The following is a 22,955-nucleotide window of genomic DNA, read 5'->3' as shown; positions in this document are numbered from 1 at the left end:
TAGGCTGACAGTAAGTAGAAAAAAGACACAGACAGGCAGCACTAGCAAAAAGTCACATACCATGCAGGAAGATATACTCACTGCACCTTTCCACTACAATCAACCTCCCAGATTCAGTGTCTGGGAGGGCTATAGTGCTGTGTACGCTGTCCTTGTCGGGGGAGAGGTACACAGGGGGACCGGTCCGCGTGCTCCCCGAGAGTATCCGCGCTGCCAGTAAGAAAATGGCCGCTGGAGACCTCAGAGGAGGAGTGGCCCGAGTATCTGCAGCTCAGCGATGCCAGACTCCGTGCTGACAGGCGCGCTGAGCTGAGGGGAGGAGCCGCTAGACAGGGAAGGCTTCCTCCCCTGGCTAGCATATTTAACCCCCGGGTTGCCGGCATCCCGCTTGCCGCATAATTTACCCTGGTGGTCTAGTGGTCTGGCGGGGTATGCCTCCGCTGGAGAGGGGGCCCGCCGCCACCGTTAGCGCCCCCGGTCTGTCCCCTAGACCGGGGGCATGAGACTGCATTTACAAGGAACCCGCGCACCGCCGCTAATCTGCGGTGCGCAGCTTACCTTAATCTCCCCGGCGTCTTCCGGCAGCAGTCCCGGGGGAAGCCAGAGTCCGGCTAGTACAGACTCTGGCTTCCCCCGCCGCGATCCCCAGTTCAGTGCTGGCGTCGCGGCGCCAGCAGGGAGAAGGAGCGCCAGCGGGGGCGTCTGTACAGACAGCCCATCGCTGCCGCTCTGGAGAAAAAAACTATAGTAAAAAAAATTAAACTAAGTTAAAATAAAAAGCTTTAGGGGGCTGCTCCTGCAGGCCCCCCCCGCAGGGTGACCCGACTCCGGCCGGGCACCATCTTAAACTGAGGTGCCTGTGGCTCGGGGGCGGGGTATAGGGGAGGTTGGACCCAAGTGCATCCTGGGAGCAGCTGAAAGCTTTAACTCCGTGGTGCCCGAGGATCCAGGATCCAGCTATACCCCAAGGTCACCCTGTGGACCCTGAAGTAGAAAAATGCGGTATACCCGGGAATGGGGGATGGCAAGTTGGGGCAACCCCCTATGGGGGAGAGCAGTCGGGACCGCCAGATGGTCCACGATGGAAGCCAACGCCACGCCTGGGAAAACACCACCCAAGGAGGGTCCTGCGAAATTGAGGGGTTAGAGGGACCAGGTAACTGCTGGCACCGCACACAGCGCCCATCCTGAGATTAATCCTCCTGATTAACATCTGCGATGCAGCATCTGCAGTAGAACAAAGTAGGAGCCGCGGAGCGCTCAACTTCCTCATCAGACATGACAAAATATATATTATACAGATATATATAACACAATAGGGAAGTTCAGTGTTGGATTCCTGCGCACCCACAAGTATTGAGCACACAAGCCCACAACTGTATGTGACCGATCTCACAAATACGTGAATTTATATAAGTGAGGTCCGAAAAAAACCCTTCCCCACACACCTGCAGGGCTGTAGAAGGGATAGGTATAGACTGACAGTAAGTAGAAAAAAGCAGACAGTCAGCACTAACAATAGTCACATACAATGCAGAAAGTTAATACTCACTGCACCTTGTCACTACAATCAACCTGCCCAGATTCAGTGTCTGAGAGGGCTATAATGCTGTGTATGCTGTCCTACCAGGGGAGAGGTACACAGGTCCAAGCGCTGCCTGGGAGTTCTGCGGTGCTGCCAGAGAAGATGGCCGCCAGAAACCTCAGAGGAGTGGCCGCAGGAGGAATGCAGCTCAGTGTCGCCAGACCCGAGCGGAAAGGCGTGCTGAGCTGAGGGGAGGCGCCACTAGACAGGGAAGGCTGCCTTCCCTGGATAGCAATTAACCCCAGGAACGATGGCTCCCGCTGCCGGCATTATTCCCTGGTTGTCTAGTGGTCCCGCGGTGTATTCCTCCGGAGAGGGGGAGGCCGCCGTCACTGCTAGCGCCTCCGGTATGTACCCAGAGACTGGAGGCATGCGACTGCATATACACGCGGGTCACCGCGGCTTACCTGATCCCCGGCAATCCGGCAGCAGTCGTGGGAGTCCCCCAGAGCCCGGCTAGTCCCACCGCGATCCCCAGATCTGTAACTAGCGTCGCCAGCAGGGTGTAGGAGCGGCAGCTTGGACTTCCAATGGAGTCTGATGCTGCCGCTCTAAATAGTCAGTTTAAAAATAAAAAAATTAAAGTTAAAAAAAACTCTAAACAGCAGCCCCCTCCACACTAAGGGGGACCCGACTCCGGCCGGGCACCAACTAAAACTGAGGTGCCTGTGGCTCGGGTGCGGGATATAGAGCATGGACCCAGTGCATCCTGGGAGCAGCAAAAGCTTTAACTGTGTGGTGCCTGTGGATCCAGATCCAGCTAAACCCCCCAAGATCAACCCTGTGGACCCCCTATGGACCCTGAAATAGAACCTCCACACACCAATAATACATGAGGGCGCAAGGATGCCAAGGATGTTCCAGTGACCAGTAACCACAGCAGGTACAAGGACACAGGCAAGGAACACTTACTAAAAAAAAAAACACACAGCTGAATGCAGAATATGGGCTAATGAAGCTCAACATGCCGGCCACAAGTAGCAGGAAGGAACAATTTAACTAGCTAGCTGCTGGGAGCATGGTATGAAAGGAGACTGGAGCCCACTTCTCTGTCCAGCACAGAGGCAAGCATTGTGGTAAAATGCCCGCTCAGTGAGGAGCAAATCTGCCTGGGGCTTGCTGGCCACTGAGGGAGAGTGCGCACCAGGGTTGGGGGAAGGGCTACAGGAAAGCACCCATCTCCCCCGGCTGATAGAACCCCAGGGAAATGGCTGCCACTGCCAACAAGCAGCCCCCTACCCATGTAATATTCCCTGGTGGTCTAGTGGGCAGTGCGGTCAGACCAGGAGCCTCCACTGTCAGCTTCGCCGGAGGTCTCCTGCTCCGGCGGTGTAAGCCAGTGCTGTGGCCACCGGCTATAGGACACCTTACACTGCCCACTCTTTGTAGTAAACACTACAAAACTAAAAGTAAAATATAGGAAGACAAAGACATCCCCCCCCCTGAAAATGGTGCCCTGCTCCTGCCTTGGCACCAAACTAAAAACTGAGGTTCCAGTGCCTGGGGCAGAGGAGAGGAGAGGAGAGGAGAGGAGAGGAGCCTGAGCTTGTTTGCAAATTTCATGAACCGTTTTGTGCCCAGACTCTACTCTCCAGGCTATACTCAGAGTCATCACTATGCCCTCTAATGGAGGAAGAAGAAAAACCTGACTATTTTCCCTGTGGATCAGTCCCATTCACACGGTTTAGTGCCGTGCGTTGGTATCTCTAATCAAACTTTAACACTGAAACAGTGAATGGCAGCTGTCTAAGTGGTTATCACAGCTATAACACGGCAACTTAATTTATGTGTTACTTCCACTAAAGGAAAATGGTAAAAAAAAAGTGTGTTTTTTTTTTTTTGCCTGACGGACAAAACCGTGGTGTGCGAAGTAGCCCTAACAGTTCTCATTTTCCAGATTTGCAAGCTGTTGCTATTGTGTAAAGCAGTGGTTCTCAAACACGGGCCTCAGGACCCCACATAGGTCACGTTTTCCAGGTCACCTAGCAGGTGCACAGGTATAGTCATTACTCAGATTTTTTAGAAGATCCACAGTTGGAGCTAATTAGTTCACCTGTGATTCTGTGAGACCTGGAAAACATGCACCGTTTGGGGTCCTGAGGACCAAGTTTCAGAACTAGTGGTGTACAGTATTTTAGTCTCACTATAACTCAAAGATCCACACGTTGTGATATATGAAATGTTAGGAAGCCTGAGTACAGAGTATGAAAGACTGACATATTGTACTGCTCAGTAAAGTAGGCAGTAAAGAGTAGACATGTTACTGTATGTCCCCCGAGCTGCCCACACCATTGGAACAATCTCCCTCGTTCCATCAGACTATCCCCCCAACCTGCATTGCTTCAAGCAGGCGCCAAAAAGCCCACCTGTCCATAAAAGCATATCTGTCCACCACTTCACCGTCACCCGTCAATACTCACTCCTGCTTTCTGCCCTTAGCTCCCTTTTCTGTACCCTGGCTCACTCCTTATACAGTATATTGCGCTTCCCTTTAGACTGTAAGCTCCATGACCAGGGCCTTCCTCACTCGTGTTCTCATCTACTGTACTTGCACACGTGCCACACATCCTCCTTGGTCTCTCTGCCCCTGGACTCCAATCATCTGTTCTTGGTTTCTTCAGACAACTAGACCCGTTATTTGCACCAACACTAACAGCTACAGTGCAGCTTTCATATACATATTGCGTCTGTGGACAATAAAGCTCACCCTCTCAGCCTTTTGATAAAACCCCTGTGAGGGGAGAAACGCGTTGAGAGAGCTCAGACACCTGTGTAAAGGAGAGCTCTGAGACCTGCATTTGTTCCTGTGAAACTTCAAACAGAATAGAATAGACCCCCTGTGGGTTGCATCCACGGTGAGCGGCAGACCTGCCTGTTGTAATCGGCATCCCCGCTGCATGTGCCTTTGCCGGAGGGAGACTGCACTGTACCAGTGTTCTCCAGCTCAACACAGGAGATTCACTATTTCCCCCACGCAGTGTAACAATCTTGGTTCTCACAAGAGGCACACTACATCCACACTACCACTAACACCATACAAGCCTCCAGGGATATCCGGGATTACCACTGTTTAGCAGACGGGGAGCGGTGAGTCTATTGTGCTTAGGAATACTCTTTTCTTCCTGGCTTTCCCTCTGGAAACAGGAAAGCATCTATATCACCATGCTCATGCCAATTGTGACAATCTTTTACAATCAGGACTCACAAGCATCTTTTTTCTGCTAAGCAGGACTCTATCTTATGTATTTTGACCTTTCTTAAACTTCATTTCAGGATTGATATATATCCATTTCTTGTGTGTGTACTGATGATTATTTGCACCTGCTGATTGTTCATTTAATATTCAGAAACCGCCGTTCTTTTTTTATGTGTAATTCATTATTAAACATTTGGTTAACGTATTGCTCTATTCTGCTTTTTTTTGCTTTAGTGATCCCAAGCGCAGACACTTGTATTATCATTGTGCCTTTTGAGAGAGGTTTTGTGGCAGTCTCCTCTGTATGTCAGCTGCTGTGAATTCACTCTAGATCCCTGTTTGATTAAGAGCATCACTATTTGATTTTTAATAAAGCTTACAGTACCTACAGCACACCCTTTACAGCACTATCCTACTGTATGTAGAGCATTGTCCAGTTCCTTTAAGAGTGCAAATTTTTTAAACCTTCAGCCAGGCGTGTAACTACAATAGGCACAGTACATTGAGGCCCTATACTAAAAGATTTGTAAGGGTCCCTATGTACCACCCAATAGTGAAAAATGTGTATATATATATACACACACACACGTTTGACCTGGAAGATGGGCCCACATCAGCTCTGGACCCCATAGCAGCTGCATCCCCTACATCTGTCGTCATTACACCCAAGCTGTGTTTGTGCAGAGTTTTTCTTTCCAAATTTGTAAAATAAGTTACTTTACAATATTTTTTTCTACTGTATACTGTTAAATTGAAAGACAAAAAACGGTGTAGAAAAAAAAAGTCTTTATTTTAAAAAGCAACAAAATATAGAAAAACAGTCAATACGTGAACCGAAAACTGAAAGAGGGCTATTTGAAGAACTTGTTCTGTGGGGAGGAAGAGGAAAAAAATAAAAAATAAAAAAAGGATTACAACACTAATATACAGAGCTGTTGAATATATTCTATAATCTTCACATCCACAATGAACTATAAGTAGTACATTAATGTATACTGTAGTAAACATTGAGGTACTTTATCTCTGGTGTAGCCCCTCTAAAATGGACTTTTGAGCCACGTGGGCCCTGGTGATGGTAAAGGCGGAGACAAATTAGTGGTTTTAAAAATAAAAAATTACATAACTCAGATTCCTATATGGTGCTCTACTGTATATTTACACGTAGTCTATACTCATTCACATTGAATTTGCATATGTACGCCCATAAGGATGATGAGGTAATCAGTAAAACGCATAGTAAATATGGGCAGATCATCAAGAATGCAAACACACTGCTCATTATAGGGAGACTGAAGCAAAGATTTTCGTTCTTGACCTACAGCACCAATAATCGAAATTAACAGTTTATATGTGAAATGCTGAAACAATCGTCCAATGCACACTAAACATAAAGGGGCCCATTTATCATTCAAAGATCCCCTAAAGAATCATAAAGGATTAGCAGCAGATATCTGGGTTTCTATAGAGTATGCGATGCTGACAGATGTAACAAGTTCCGAAATGCAAAGCATTCTCAGAGCACCCCAGACTTCCACCCCAACGCTCTTAGCTGCAGGTGTAGCTGAAACAAGCAAACTGCTCGTTACACTTGGGAGCACACAGAGCCATTCAACCTCTTCACATACAGTGACAGCTTTTCTAATACAGCAAACGTAATATATGGAACAACAAGCATTTATGCTAGCGTGGCCACGCTCAAACACCGGAGATCAAGTAAAGTAGATGTGGTAACTTACTAAGAAAAGTTACTCGTATACATGCTTGCTACGTACGCTTTTAACTTAATTTGCTATGTGCTGCTCCTAACAAACTAATATCTATACAAGATGAGGACTCAATTAGATACGCACTGCAGAGGATAAGACGATATATCCGATTAATATACCATTGCTTTTGCCAACTACATAATTGCTACTAACCTTTGAAGTACTGTCAGGTAACAAGTAGTAACCAGGTCCAACACAGCATAGCTTCCAAGATCCGACATGTCCAGTGTGGTGTGGCTGTAGGGGAGGAACAATTTTTAATTTAGATCTTACTTCTTACCGCTTGTCAGTTCATTAAAGAGTTAATAAAATAAATGTAAATAGTCAGAGGCGACTGTTATGGCAGTATAAAATCACCTACAGCACCTGGTATTCCCAGGTGGTCTCCCATCCAAGTACTAACCAAGCCCGACACTGCATAGCTTACAAGATGAGATTGGTAATGTCCAGTGTGGTATGGCCGTAGGTGATCAATCTTCTTCTTACACCTCTTTTACTACTCACCACCAGTAATTATCAAGTTAATATAATAAATGTAAATAGTTATAGAAAAGAACGTTATAGTAGCATCAAAACTGCCAATCTTCCTCCACCACAACTCAGTTAACAATCACGGTCTGCCCCAACCGTGCGGTTCAATCGCAATGCCCAAAGAACCTAACTGATCAATGGATTTTGCTATCACACTGAGAGACGATTTTAACTCTAGGGAACACACAGTAGCCCTATTCTGCAATACACCTATGTGTACCCTAGAAAACACACAGTAATCTAGCTCTAGGGAACACACAGTACCCCTAGCAATAGGGAACACACAGTACCCCTATTCTCATCACAAACATACGTCTATCATGCACCTTTTCTGTGCAGAAAAGAAATTACTTTTTCTCAGATATGGTAGTATGATTAAGAGACTCAAAACCATGTAATCATGCTATCAATACAACAATGCAATCTTAAACAATTTGTTTGAACACGTGGCAGCAATACCGGAAACACGTATACGCTATTGTACGCCTAATCGCATACACAATAATGCAACTGATACACAAAAGTGCAGAAATAAAAATTACGCTATTGTGCGACTAGTCGCATACACACAGAGCATGGACAAATAAAAGAAACAAACCTCTCTCTCCTGTCCCCTGGTACCTAATCAGTGCCCCTTAAGATCACACAATAAAATACAACGATTCCACAACACTGAATGGTAGCAGGGTTTCGAACACAGTGCGTTCCTGCCTGCTTATGGCGCCTTCCACCCTTAGGTGTGGAATCAAGGTCCGTTTGCTATCGTGCGAATCATGGTGGCATGATATCAACTGCGAGCCCCCAACTATGAATACCTTAAATTGCTAGAGATAAATAATCGCTGTCCACACCATAATTTTGGTTCCAAAGCACTAAAATTCATATTGCATTCAAAAAGAAAGGCACGTCACTAATAATCTAAAAGCATTGTACTCAATGGTTTCGTGCTGACGACGGAAGATGGCGTCGCCCAATATTAACTTAAGATCTGGTCTCAGCCAATCATCCAGCTCCGACAGTGTACATTAAGCAAGCACTTGTGCCCTGGTATTAAGCCAATGCAGGTGGGGATCAAGCATGCACTAGGGCCTGGAAATTTAGCCACTGCTGGAGGGAAAGAAGCAAACACTGGTGCCCTGGTATTAAGCCTCTGCTGGGGTGTAAGAAGTAAGTCCTTGAGCACTGGTATTAAGCCACTGCTGATGGTTAAGGAGCAGACGCTGAAGCCCAAAGGTTAAGCCACAGCAGTTGGGGATGAAGCATGCGCCAGTTCTGGGACATTAATCCACTGCTGATGGGTAAAACGCAAGTGCTGGTGTATTAAGCCTCTGCTAAAGGGTGGGAAGCAAGTGCTGGTGCCCTGGTATTAAGTCTCTGCTGGGGGGTAAGAAGCAAGCACTGGTGTCCTGGTATTAAGCCACTGCTGGAGGGTAAGGAGCAGGTGCTGTTGCCCTAGTATTAGGTTTGGCTAAGGGGGAAGAATCAAGTACTGGTGCCTGGACATTCATTAAGCCTCTGGTGGGGGAAAAGAAGCGGGTGCTGGTGCCCGGATGTTAAGCCACTGCAAGTGAGAATGGAGTACATGCTGGTGCCCGGACATTAAGCCACTGCTGGAGGGTAAGAAGCAAGCACTGGTGCCCTGGTATTAAGCCTCTGTTGGGGGAGAAGAAGCAAGTGCTGGTGCCCTGGTATTAAACTACTGATGGAGGTTTAGGAGCAGGCACTGGAGTTTGGATTTTAAGCCACTGCAGGGTGGGATAATGCATGCACCAGTGCCCGAACATTAAGCCACTGCTGGAGGGTAAGAAGCATGCACTTTTGGCCTAGTTTTAAGCCACTGCTGGAGGGTAAGGAGCAGGTACCCTGATATTAGGTTTGGCTAAGAGGGAAGAAGCAAGCGCTGGTGTCTGGACAGTAAGCCTCGGCTTCAGGAGAAGCAGGCACCCATATGTTAAGCATCTGCAGGTGGGGATCAAGCACGCGCCGGTGCCTGGACAATGCACCACTGCTGGAGGGTAAGAAGTAGAGATGAGCGAGTTTGGATCTCAGAGATCTAAACCCACCTGAATTTTAAGATTCGGGTCGAGAACCGAACGTGAGTTCAGTTCCCCCTCTGTCCCTGGATCTCAAACCGAGGCAAAACCATAGAGACGGAATCTCGCGGCTCGCGAGCTTTCGTCTCTATGTATATAGGGGACCACGCGGCGGCCACCGTTTCACTGCGGCTGTGGAGACTGAACAGGGAGGGTGGGTAGTGTAGGGCTGGGAGAGGTAGCACTTACCTGTGCTGGTGCACTTCTGATTAATCTGGTGCTGTCACTGCTGTTCTGTCTGCTGTGTCCATCTGGGCTGGTGCTGTGCTGTCTGCTGCGTCCATCTGGGCCCCAAAAAATATATATATTGTCTTTTTATCTTTTTTCTGTGTGTGCGTGTTACTCTTAGCCAGTCAAGATACAGCAGCAATGCAAGTTGCAACCTAGTGCTGCCCGACTCCAGTCGTCATCAGTCTGTGCTCTGGTCCCAAGTTCTGGGCCCGAAAAAAGAAGATAGTGTATTTTGTATATTTTTTTTCTGTGCACGTATGACTGCACGTGTGTGAATTTTGTAACAGCACCTTGGCTTCACTATTGGAGCTTGTGACACAGCTTGAAGACGCACAAAATATGGAGTGGTGTCACATGACAGGACAGCAAGGCCAAGAACACATGTTGTAGCTGCCGCCAGCAGTCATCATGATGATGCAAGGCCATCAACTTCCTCATCCTCTATGAAGGCCCATGCCCCAGGGCTAAAGTCACGCCATGCATATGGTAAAGCTACTTTTACGGTAGTAAAAAAAAAAAATCGAAAAATTGGCAATATGCCATTCACTACACAAAGTGGCTAGGAAAGGATAAGGCCTTGGCCTTTATTTATGTTGACTGCTGGTTCTGATAGTCCTTCTGCTTGTATTAGTAGTGGTGGTGGTACCATTAAAAATTGAAAGTTGTTAAGAAGAGTAAGACAGCTCCGCAAAAACAAACTGTGTGCCCATAGAAACCGAAATCACAAATCCCCGAGGAGAGTGCAAGTGTGTCCGCAGTTGCCATGTGTGAGCCAGACCTAAATACTAGTGTACTGGAGGATTCTCCAAGTTCCAACATTTGTGTGCCCTCTGTAAATGTGGGAAAGGGCAGTCAACATCTTGCAGATGTAGTTGGTGAGGATGCTTCTGTGGAATTGCACATGGAGGAGGAGGATATTTTGGTAGTTGAAGCCACTAAGGATGATGAGGATGTTGATGATGAAGATGTTGGTGATGAGGATGTTGATGCCGAGGATGTCCTTTGTGCAAGTAAGGCAACAGCTGTTGCCCATGGATTGAAAAAGTCAAAGCCCATTGTTGTCATGCCGGGGCAAAAGACAAAAAAATCTACTTCTCACATGTGGAATTATTTCCACCCCAATCCGGACAACAGTTATGTAACCATTGCCAAGCAAGAGTGAGTAGAGGGAGGGACCTAAACCACCTAGGAACCTCCTCCTTGTTACGTCACTTGGAATGCATTCAAATATCAAAGTTTATGTTACCAAGTTCCAAAACGCAAAATGTAACAGGTCCAGTGTCACCTACCTGCTCCCTCTCTGTGGGATCCAAGTGCCTTCGATCTCCACCACCAACACCTGCATCAACATCCTCATTCGTCATCGGGACTAGTCCTGCCGCATCCAATGTTGTTATTCGAAGCATGATTGACTCCTCTCCTATCCGTGATTCCTCAGAAGGATCCTTGATGACTGTTGCTGTGAGTGGATCTTCATCCCAGAAAGGGACCAGGAGGAATACTACTTGTAGAGTATCCTCCAAAAAACAATTAACTGTCAAACAATCGTTTGCAAGGGCAAACAAGTATGACAGCAATCATCCAGTTGCATTGCGGACTACTGGACGCCATAACAGCTATGCTGGTATTAGATGTGCGTCCAGTATCTGCCATTACTGCAGTGGGTTTTCAACAGTTAATTGAGGTCCTGTGTCCTCGCTACCAGATCCCTTCTAGATTCCACTTTGCTAGAAAAACAATTCCAAGTCTGTACAAGGACATTAAAAAAAACCTTATTAATGCACTTAGAAATGCCATTGTACCCACTACTGTCCACTGATATGTGGACAAGTGGGACAGGGCAAACTAAGGATTACATGACTGTGACAGCCCACTGGGTAGGTGTATTGCTTACAACAGCAGCATCTACCAAAAGATAGCTGATACAGAGGCAGGCTACTCTTTGTATAACTGTTTCACTAAGAAACATACCGCTGAGAACCTCTTACAAAAACTCAGGGAAATCATTGCTAAATGGCTTACCCCACTTGGACTCTCCTCAGTATTTGTGATTACGGACAATGCCAACAATATTGTGCGAGCATTACATGTGGGCGAATTCCAACACGGCCCATGTTTTGCTCTCACAATTAATTTGGTCGTGCAACATTTTTAAAAAAAATGACAGGGGCGTGCAGGAGATGCTCTCGGTGGCCCGCAAAACATCCGGACATTTTAGACATTTGGCAACCGCTTGTTGAAGATTGCATGACCAGCAGGTACTGTTATATTTGCCCTGCCATCAGCTGAAGCAAGAGGTAGTAACTCGGTGGAATTCTAGCCTCTGTATGCTTCAGCGGATGGAGGAACAGCAAAAGTCCATCCAGGGCTATACAACGACCTATGACATGGCCATGGAGGGGGAATGCACCTTACTCAAGCGCAGTGGAGAATAATTTCCATGTTGTGCAAGGTTCTCAAACCCCTTGAATTTGCCACACGTGAAGTTAGTTCAGACACTGCCAGCATGAGTCAGGTCATTCCCCTCATCAGACTTTTGCAAAAACAGCTGGAGAAACTGAAGGAGGAGCTAAAACAGAGCAATTGCGCAAGGTATGTTGGACAGGTGGATCAAGCCATTGATTCACTTCGCCAGGTTCCAAGAGTCATCAATTGAAATCTGAAAAATATATTTTGGCGACCATTCTGGATCCTAGGTTTAAGTCCTACCTGGTGAGTTTTTTTTCCAACAGACTGAAATCTAAAACTATGCAAAGAGCTGATGGTAAAAAAAAATTGTCAGCTGCAGCCACACGTGAAACACAATCGTCTCCTCCTTCAGTTTCTGCAACTGCCAGGAAAAAGCTAAATTTTCCTTACAGAATGCCTGCTGGTCATGCAGATCGTTCACCAAAAAATGACATCTGGTTGGCCTAAGAGAACTGCCTACTAGTGACATGTCTACTGTGACTATGTGTGATACGGTCAACTTTCCATTCACAGAATGGTGAAGGACTATTTCAGAGATAACATCCTAATAGGTATGTCAGACAGTCCCTTTCAGTACTGGCAGGAAAAAGAGGCAATTTGGAGTCCCATACACAAACTGGCTTTGCATTATGTCGAAACTGGATTATTGGCTGAGACAAGATCAGTTTAAAATTGAATCGCAGCGACACCATCTTGCGACTGGCCGCAAGACGCCATTTTGCAAAATGGCCGCCTAAGCGCCATTTTAGATAAACTCACACTTTGGTACATGTGGCGATAGTACTATTAGCATCATGCGAATGCATCTGTGACCAGTGCCATAAGTTACGGCGATTCACCAAAAGCCCATTTCATGACTTTACGTATTATAAAGGATATATTTCAGAAATGGCTTTACAGTATGTCAAAATTGGATTGCATTAGCTGAACAGAGCAAATGGCCACGTGACAACTAGCTTGTGTAGATAAGCTTCCTGGATAACGTCTGCTCTCACTCCAGGTGGCCCGGCTCGAATACACACCTTACATTAGCAAGCTTCCTGCAATGAAATAACTTCAAAGACTAGAGTGTTATCTTAGGTTTGGGTTATGTAGCTGGGCTATTTGCATTCACACAAGAGTCAGACAATAAAGGGTTTTTCTTTTGAGCTTGGGAAAGGTAGAGGCTGCTGAGAGAGGGGGCATGTGGAACTATCAGGCTCAGCATTTCACACTGCTAGATGTTCACTTAGTAAGGGAGATTTAAGTGCATCATTCCTCATACACACATTAATACGCACAATTGCGCTGGTAACTAATCGCATATTAGCGAATGCATAAGATCCTGTATGAAAATGCTGGATGTTAGCTTCATGTGCACGCATCTGCCCCAAGTTAACTAGCATCTTTACATCACACCCCGCATACTCACAAATTACATATCCACATAAAAGGTTTAATAAGCTTTAAAGTATAAGATTTAAGTTGGTTCAGTTAGTATAAATGCTGTGAAATAAAGATATTTGATAACTAAGGTTTTATACATGCTAAGAAAATATGAGATATGGTAAGAACTTACCCTTGTTATCTCTATTTCTACGAAGTCCATAGGGTTCCACAGGATACCTTGGGGTATAGGTGTGACGTCAGTCACTGGGCACCATAGAGTTAAGCTTTTCAGCCTCCCAGGATGCACTAGGGTCCCCCTCCTATACCCCGCCCCCGAGCCAAGGCACCTCAGTTAGTTATCAAGCCATAGGCCGGAGGAGGAGAAGGAAGAGAGAAAAAAGATCTGGACACATACAAGAATCACATTCTCACCAGAGGGAGACAGAAAACCGGTGACCAGAGCAAAACCCATCTGCAGCACAGGTGCGACAGGGCGGGAGTCCTGTGGAACCCTATGGACTTCGTAGAAATAGAGATAACAAGGGTAAGTTCTTACCATATCTCATATTTTCTACTTCAGGGTCCATAGGGTATCCACAGGATACCTTGGGGATGTCCCAAAGCAGTATCCTTTAAGGGTGGGGACGCTCCTGTGCAGAAAGGAGAATCCGCCGCCCGAAGGAAGCATCCTGAGAGGCGAAGGTGTCAAACCTGTAATACCTCACGAAGGTATGGACAGAGGACCACGTAGCAGCCTTGCAGATCTGAACTGCCGAGGCACCACGTCGAGCTGCCCACGAAGGACCCACAGACCTAGTGGAATGAGCCTTCAGAGAAAGAGGGACCGGTAGGCCTTCATGAAGATAAGCTTCAGAAATAGCCATACGGATCCAGGCTGCCAAAGTTTGCTTTGAAGCAGGCCAACCCTTTTTACGGAAGCCATAGAGGACAAACAAAGCGTCCGACTTCCTAAACGAAGAAGTGCGGTCAACATAAGTCCTTAAGGCCCGCACAACATCCAAAGAGGCCTCACCCACGGAAAGACCCGGTGAGTTAAAGGCCGGAACAACTATTTCCTCGTTAACATGAAACTGGGAAACAACTTTGGGAAGAAACTCGGGCCGAGTGCGGAGCACTGCCCTGTTCCCATGAAAAACCAAGAAAGGGGGTCTACTAGAAAGAGCCCCTAACTCAGAAACACGTCTGGCCGAAGCAATGGCCAGAAGGAAAACAGTCTTAGCTGTTAGCCATTTAAGATCCACTGAGCCCAGTGGATCAAACGGCGGTCCTTGGAGAGCCCTCAGGACCACAGCCAAATCCCAAGGCGCCACAGGTGGAACAAAGGGCGGCTGAATGCGGAGAACACCCTGCATAAAGGTGCGCACATCCGGGATTGTAGCAATCCTACGGTGAAACCAGACAGATAGGGCCGAAACCTGTACCTTCAAAGAAGCAAGGCGAAGCCCATGATCTAGTCCCGCTTGCAGGAAGGCGAGAATCCGAGACAGACGAAACTCCCGCGGTGCATAACCTCTCGGTCGACACCACTGGAAGAACGTATGCCACACGCATGGTATATCCTCGCGGAAGACTGTTTCCGAGCTCGTAACATGGTACGCACCACAGAGCTGGAAAACCCCCGGGACCTCAGCATGGCCGTCTCAACAGCCACGCCGTCAAAGACAGCCGAGTCAGGTCCGGGTGAAGACAAGGACCCTGAGACAGAAGGTCCGGTCGTAGCGGCAACCGCAGAGGACTGTCCACGGACAGACCCTGAAGGTCTGAGAACCAGTGCCGTCTGGGCCACGCGGGAGCTATCAACAGGAGCGACCCTCCTTCCTGTTTGAATTTCCGGATTACCCGTGGAAGAAGGGAGACCGGAGGGAACAGGTATGCGAACCGGAACGTCCACCGGCCGGACAGAGCATCCACCAGAGACGCCCCTTCGTCTCTTGTGCGAGACCCGTACACCGGCAACTTGTTGTTGTGCCGCGACGCCATGAGGTCGATTTCTGGAAGACCCCACCTGTCCACCAGTAGTTGAAAAACGTCCGGGTGCAGGGACCATTCCCCCGGATGAACGTCCTGGCGACTTAGAAAGTCCGCCTCCCAATTTAGCACTCCCGGGATGAAGACCGCTGATATGGCCGGAAGATTGCGCTCCGCCCAAACCAGGATCCGAGAGACCTCTACGAGAGCCGCCCGACTGCGAGTTCCTCCTTGCCTGTTTATGTAGGCCACGGTGGTAGCGTTGTCCGACTGGACCTGCACCGGGCGACCCTGGAGAAACCGCTGTGCCTGCTGGAGAGCATTGAAGACCGCACGGAGTTCCAAGATATTTATTGGAAGCTCCGCTTCTGTCGGCGTCCACCTGCCCTGGAACAAGTGTGGACCCGAAACTGCTCCCCAGCCCCGAAGACTGGCGTCCGTTGTCAACAGGACCCAATTTGGAACCCAGAACGGACGTCCCTTGTTGAGGTGGGTCGTCTGTAACCACCATGCAAGGGACAGGCGAACCTCCGGGGTGAGCACAATCGTCCGGGACTTCAGAGACTGAGGCAGCCCGTTCCACTTGGACAGGATCAGGTGATGCAGAGGTCTGGAGTGAAACTGGGCGTATTCCACCATGTCGAACACCGACACCATGGAGCCCAGTAACCTCATCGCCGAGTGTAAGGACACCCGGCGGCTGTGCAGACAACTGCGCACCCTTGACTGTAAAGCAGAGATCTTGTCCTCCGTCACGAAGATCATTTGCTGTCCCGAGTCCAATAAGGCTCCAAGATGCAGAATCCTCTGAGACGGGATTAGAGTGGACTTCTGCCAGTTGATTAGCCAGCCGTGCCGTTGCAGCAGTGCAATGGTCAGGTCCAAGTGGCGTAACAGGAGCTCTGGAGATCCTGCCACCAATAACAGGTCGTCCAAATACGGCAACATGCGGACTCCCTGCAGCCGCAGAGAAGCCGCCATGACCGCCATCACCTTGGTGAAAACAGGTGGTGCTGTTGCCAGGCCAAAAGGTAACGCCCGAAACTGGAAGTGGTCGCTGCGGATTGCAAACCTGAGGAACTGTTGATGGCGCAAAAGAATAGGGACATGCAGGTAAGCGTCCTGTATGTCCAATGACACCATGTAGTCCCCAGGTTCCAGCGCTAGAATGATGGACCGTAGGGTCTCCATCCGAAACTTCGGGACCCACAAAGACTTGTTGAGTGCTTTGAGGTTGAGAATCGGACGATATGACCCATTGGGTTTCTGTACCAAAAATAGATTTGAATAGAAACCCTGGCCCCTCTGGGAGAATGGAACAGGCACTATAACTCCAGCCTGGAGCATAGTGTGCAATACCTTCCACAGCTCCGTAGCCTTGTTCCTGTCTGATGGTAGACCCGTGGTGAAGAATCGAGCCGGGGGTCTGTGCCGGAAGGAGAGGGCGTATCCGTGGGAAACCACCTCCAGAACCCAAGTGTCTGTCGTAGTGGTCGACCAACACTGGGCGAACTGTAGCAGGCGGCCTCCCACCCTGGGATCCCCCAAAGGGAGGCCCGGACCGTCAGGCCGCAGGCTTGTCATCTGGCTTGGGGGCCGGACGTCTGGTACTCCATGCCTGCTTCCGGGGCTTGACCGATTTCTTAGGGCCAGCCTGTCGAGGAAACGACTGTGGTTTGGGCCTGCCCTGGGCCCTAGATGACCGAAAGGACGATGGTCCAGAACCAGAAGGAGCAGCGGCCGACGGGAGACAAGCAGATTTGGCTGCCGCCAGCGTGGCCACAATCTTATCCAAATCCGGACCGAAGAGAACTTCTCCGGTAAACGGCGCTTCCAGACCTTTCTTGGAATCTGCGTCCGCCTTCCAGGATCGCAGCCACAAGGTGCGACGAGCAGCTACCGCTGCTGAAGAAATTCTAGACACCAGAGTACTAATGTCTAGAGCCGCCTCGTTGATGTAGGTGGCCGAATCACGGAGATTGCCAATCAACTCTGCCTGTTCGGCCGGACAGTCGGATTCAAAAGAAGCCTCTAATGAATCCGCCCAGCGCTCCATCGCTCTGGCAACCCAGCAAATGGCCATAGCCGGCCGTGCTGCCCCCCCTGCAAGGGAATAAGCGGACTTCAGGCAGATTTCTACCTTGCGGTCCGTAGCATCCTTAAGGGAGGACATGGTTGGCATCGGCAATGTGGCACTACGGACAAGATGGGTCACGTGAGAATCCACCTGTGGAGGGGATTCCCACTTAGCAAAATAATTATCCGCGAACGGATAAGCCACCGCCAGGCGTCTCTGCGGCTGGTATCTTTTGCCAGGTTGTTTCCACGCCTCCTCTAAATGGTCCACCAACTGACCCGAAAGAGGAAAGACTGTGGCATCGCCCTTCACATCTTTGAAAAAGGCATACTTAGATTTAGCCGCTGGGGGAACTTCGTCCTCAATCACCAAGGCTGTGCGGACCGCCCGAATAAGTCCAGGAATATATACTTTGGACTTAGCATCAGCGTCCTTAGTATGGAGAGGTTCCTGATCGTAAGGATCCAGAATCTCCCCATCATCAGACGTCCCTTCGTCATCCTCATAAGGAGCGGACAGAGACGCCACCGGCCTTTTATGAGGCCGCATCACAGACTCCCCTTGCAACACATCCGACAAGTGCTGTACAGAACTCGTCAGGGAGTTAACCCACGCTGGCTCCTGAGAACCCGGGAGCGGGGAAATAGGGAGACTGTGGGGTACCACCAATTGTCGTGGGAACCCCTGCATGGGTGACGACACCACAGACTGCTGGGACAAACCCATCGGAGTAAACGCAGGCTGCGGAGCTAACTGGCCCACTAAAGCTGTTAACGCCTGAGCGAAACAAGCCCAGGGCGGCTCCTGTACCGGTGCTGTAACCGTAATAGGCCGCGCCATCGACAAACACTGCCGGCAAAGGCCCTCCGCGCTACCCTCCCCCTCCGCTAACGGTACTTTGCACGTGGTACACTGTAGCCGGAGGGGAAAATCACTTTCAGAAATGATGGCACCACGTATGTGACCTCTCTCACCAATTAAGTATTAAATAGGCGAGAGACCACCCTGCAGCACCGCACCGCAAGGGCTTTAGCAGAAAGAACAGGGACAGTAATAAAGCTGACAGTTTAGAGAAGAAAAGTTACAGGCAGCGCTAGCACAGTCACATACAATGCAGAGAAATAACAATTCCTGCACTAACAGCGCTGATCACTCAACTACACAGACACAGGGCCTGGTAGGACACAGCGCTGCATACATAGACCTGAGCCACAGCGGAGGAGAGGTATGCGGGGGGACCCAGACCACGATGCTTCCGTCCAGCGCTTCCAGCAGCGTTCACCATGCGTTCTGGAGAAGATGGCCGCCGAGGAGCAGAGAGGAGGCTGGCCTGGGGGAGGAGCGCTGCCACAGGACCAGTCGGCAGCATGCAGAGAGGGCTGTGTGCAGCGGAGGAGGTGCCGGCTGTGAGACAGGGAAGGCGCGCTCCCCTGGCATGCATTTAACCCCTGGGACGCCGCAGCGCTGCCGCTCTGCTGCGGTCCGCTGTCCCAAGGGGTAGTGGAAAGCGCAGGTTGGTCGTCTGGCTCCACGCTGCAGCCAGTCCCCAGGGAGCCCCCTGCCTGGGGACTTAGGACCATGTGACCAGCAGGGACCCACCGCGGGACCCCGCTGCTTACCTTTGTCCCCCTTGGATCCGGCCATGGTCCGGAACATCTGGGGTCACCGCTAGCTGTGACCCCAGATGCTCACCAGCATCCCCGGATCGGTACCGGCGTTCTGGTACCGGCGGGGGTGTAGGGAAGACAGCATGGACGTCAGGACTGACTGTCCATGCTGTACATCCAGATGTGCAGCCACAGCTGCACTGAAGAAAGCTTCAGGGGCTCTTCTAGCCCCCACTCCGACAGGTGCACCCGACGCCAGCCGGGCACCAAACTAAACTGAGGTGCCAGGGCTCGGGGGCGGCCTTTAACTCACCGGGTCTTTCCGTGGGTGAGGCCTCTTTGGATGTTGTGCGGGCCTTAAGGACTTATGTTGACCGCACTTCTTCGTTTAGGAAGTCGGACGCTTTGTTTGTCCTCTATGGCTTCCGTAAAAAGGGTTGGCCTGCTTCAAAGCAAACTTTGGCAGCCTGGATCCGTATGGCTATTTCTGAAGCTTATCTTCATGAAGGCCTACCGGTCCCTCTTTCTCTGAAGGCTCATTCCACTAGGTCTGTGGGTCCTTCGTGGGCAGCTCGACGTGGTGCCTCAGCAGTTCAGATCTGCAAGGCTGCTACGTGGTCCTCTGTCCATACCTTCGTGAGGTTTTACAGGTTTGACACCTTCGCCTCTCAGGATGCTTCCTTCGGGTGGCGGATTCTCCTTTCTGCACAGGAGCGTCCCCACCCTTAAAGGATACTGCTTTGGGACATCCGCAAGGTATCCTGTGGATACCCTATGGACCCTGAAGTAGAAAATATGAGATATGGTAAGAACTTAACCTTGTTATCTCTATTTCTACGAAGTCCATAGGGTTCCACAGGACTCCCGCCCTGTCGCACCTGTGCTGCAGATGGGCTCTGCTCTGGTCACCGGTTTTCCGTCTCCCTCTGGTGAGAATGTGATTCTTGTATGTGTCCAGATCTTTTTTCTCTCTTCCTTCTCCTCCTCCGGCCTATGGCTTGATAACTAACTGAGGTGCCTTGGCTCGGGGGCGGGGTATAGGAGGGGGACCCTAGTGCATCCTGGGAGGCTGAAAAGCTTAACTCTATGGTGCCCAGTGACTGACGTCACACCTATACCCCAAGGTATCCTGTGGATACCCTATGGACCCTGAAGTAGAAAGTAGTGTTTGGGTTCGTACTGATGCGTACTCTTTCAACAGAATTCCGGTATTATCGGTGTGGAGATCGCATCATGCATTCTCAACTTATGGACCGCAGAGACTTCAAGCAACAAAATGTATATTATATGAACAACTGTTAGGATGATTGCATGGGGTGGGAGGGCAGAGACACCCAGTTGTTGGAGGCTGGGTTGAGTCTTTTTGAACCAGCCTGTTAAACGCTCTGTAACAGATGCTTCCCCCATGGGAACCAATGGCATAAGCAAGAAACTTCTCTATTGTCCTGTCTATTCTGGGGGGTATAAATATGTGTGCTCAAACACTGGGTCTTGAGTCTTCTTGCTGAATGCTGATTGACGGAGGTTTTCTTTCTGAATGCCAGGATCTGGTCCAGAGCGCATGCGTATGTATACTGTACTTGGGGTCTGTATAATTCCTTTGCATCTCAAATTGGAAGGACCACTTCACCGACAAAGAGTCACTGAAGGTTGCTTCAGAATCCCCAGAGTTGGACTGTAACACCATAGTGTGATAAAGTCAGAAGGCCAGGAGGGTCACCTCAGGGGGGCCCCCCTGCTCACCAGGAGATGAAACCTCTCTTGGGGAAGAGACTAGTCCACGGGATGCACGTCGTGACGGCTGAGGACTTGAAATGAACGCTGCCGAGATGGTCGGTAGGAGACCCTCGGACTATGTGCGAATGTGTGACATACCTGTCATTGCCACCCAACGAACAGTGTTGCTAAACAGGAAGCGACTGCCGTGACCCTGTTGGTCTGAACTTTTTCAGGTTCACCGGGAAACAAGAGTTATGCCAGAGTGAAGGCCCAAGACAGGCTAAAGTTCCAACAAGTTAATTGACAGGGTGGAATCGACAGACGTCCAACTGCACTGAAATGGATGCGAACCAGACACTGTCCTTAGCAAAGAATACCCTGGACGAGATGACCATAGCCACCCGGAAAGGGACCGACTTGCCTCCGGAGAGAGCGTCATCGTTTGAACAGTGATCCGACAGAAAGAAACTCATTCCATCTGGAGATAAGCCAATTATGGAAAGGCCTGGAATGGAACTGAGCCCATTGAACCATTGCAAAGGCAGACACTGAATAGTGGACCATGCATCCCAGAGTGTAAAGACATATGTCAACTACGTAGACATCCATGTACTCCTAGTGGAAGAGTGGAGATGCCATCTTACGCCAGAAGAATTCTCAGATTCTGAGAATCCAGCAGGGCTCCTAGGTGAAGAATACCCAGAGAGGGATGCAGGGAGGACTTTTTCCCCGTTGATTAAACGTTTGCACCCTGAAGAAGCCACGGTCATCCTGACCTGGCTGTAAAGTACCCCGGCGATCCTGCTAAGAGCAGGAGGCCGTCCAGGTACAGGAGCATTGGGATATACTGAACAAGAGAACTGTCAGAATATCCAAAACGCTGGTAAACCCCTGTGGGGCTGAGGACAGTCCCAACAGGCAGAGCCAGAAAAATTGTATATGCTGTGATACAATAAAATTAGCATTCATCTAATGCATGATCAACATCATCCTAAGATTGGCTGACAGTGTATTTTCTAATACAGATAAAACCATAGGTTTCTGATTTTATGTACAACCAGTGGTTATTTAACCATGAGGGGGTGACTCTCAGAGAACGCTAGTATAATTAAGGTCACTAATATAATTCACTTCATATGACATTTAGTTCATCCTTGAGATATCCCCATACATTGGTAAGTGTGATTCAGGTAGTGAAATTATATTAAATCTTTATTTCAGATGTATTTAATCACATAATCCTCATTCATTCATGAAAGTGCTTCCTGGGAAATATGCAAATTAAATGATTCATCTATAGTAATGAAAGTCAGCAGACTTATGCTGTTCAAGCAATATAGTCTCTAACTACTGTGTAGTTCAGCACTCTAATTCACACTGGTATGTACATAGATTATCATGGATTTGCTCAGAAAATGATTATAACAACATGTAAATTAGTAGAGATGCCGTGAAACCGCCGCAGCGTTTCGCTATAGAGCTTTTTCAAGGTCAAGCAGAGCTGTTCTCCAGACCTCCCTTAAATACCCCTTGATGTGTCACATCTCCTATCACATCGTTGATGGATCTATGGGCACCAATCGATTCATGCCACGTCCTTCTGAATCCGCCCTCCTTGTCTAGATTGACATGATGTGACTAATCACATTCCCAGAGGTTGTACTAGATGATCTCCAATATAGGGATACTTTTTAAGTCCAGAGCAATCGATCACCGATCTGTGCTCTGCCTTTCTAATATAAATCCATTTGGAGATAAAAAATGGTAGTATCTATATGTTAAATATGTGTTTCTAACATTAAAAATTTAGGTAGGGGACTTCTCCCATATCAGTAATGGATGTAAAATAAGAAATCAGTTACAGCTCTATAGGTCACATGACCACTAGACCAATGATAGAGCCTATCCAGGTTTACCTAATCGAAAATAGATCAGGGAGTTCTTTCCAGGTAAGCTAATAATAATCAAATACCTATTTAACATTAAAACAGGCTGATAATGGAGAAAATATAATATAAGTAGGTAAAAAAAATTATATATTGAATATATAACAATATAAAACTATCTTATAAATGTTACATAATATATTGTGAAAAAATATCTAATAATAAGGTAATCAATCATTATAAAAAGTATAGTATTACAGGGATCCTAAACATTGTCATTAATATATTCTTTCTCTCAAAAATCTAAGTCTGAAAAAGATACTGTATATGATAATTCAGATCCAATAATATCTCTCAGTATAAAGTCATATATCATTCTATCTGGCATATAGAGTGCAAATCCACACCTACGTGTATATAAATGTGTATATGTGCATA

The 22,955-nt window shown here is 48.4% G+C and overlaps 1 long non-coding RNA gene and 1 pseudogene across 3 annotated transcripts in view; one reads left to right on the top strand and one right to left on the bottom strand.

Annotated features, from left to right (window-relative positions):
• Positions 1-22,955, top strand: part of LOC148506531 (uncharacterized) — a 555,606-nt gene that overhangs the window by 449,029 nt on the left and 83,622 nt on the right. The gene's annotated exons all lie outside the window — the stretch shown is intronic.
• Positions 6,902-7,015, bottom strand: LOC148506546 (5S ribosomal RNA; annotated as a pseudogene).

Source organism: Taudactylus pleione, unplaced genomic scaffold, assembly GCF_031769625.1.
Source record: "Taudactylus pleione unplaced genomic scaffold, aTauple2 ptg000400l, whole genome shotgun sequence".
NCBI classification, from domain to species: domain Eukaryota; kingdom Metazoa; phylum Chordata; class Amphibia; order Anura; family Myobatrachidae; genus Taudactylus; species Taudactylus pleione.
This window is presented reverse-complemented; position numbering and strand designations above follow the sequence as displayed.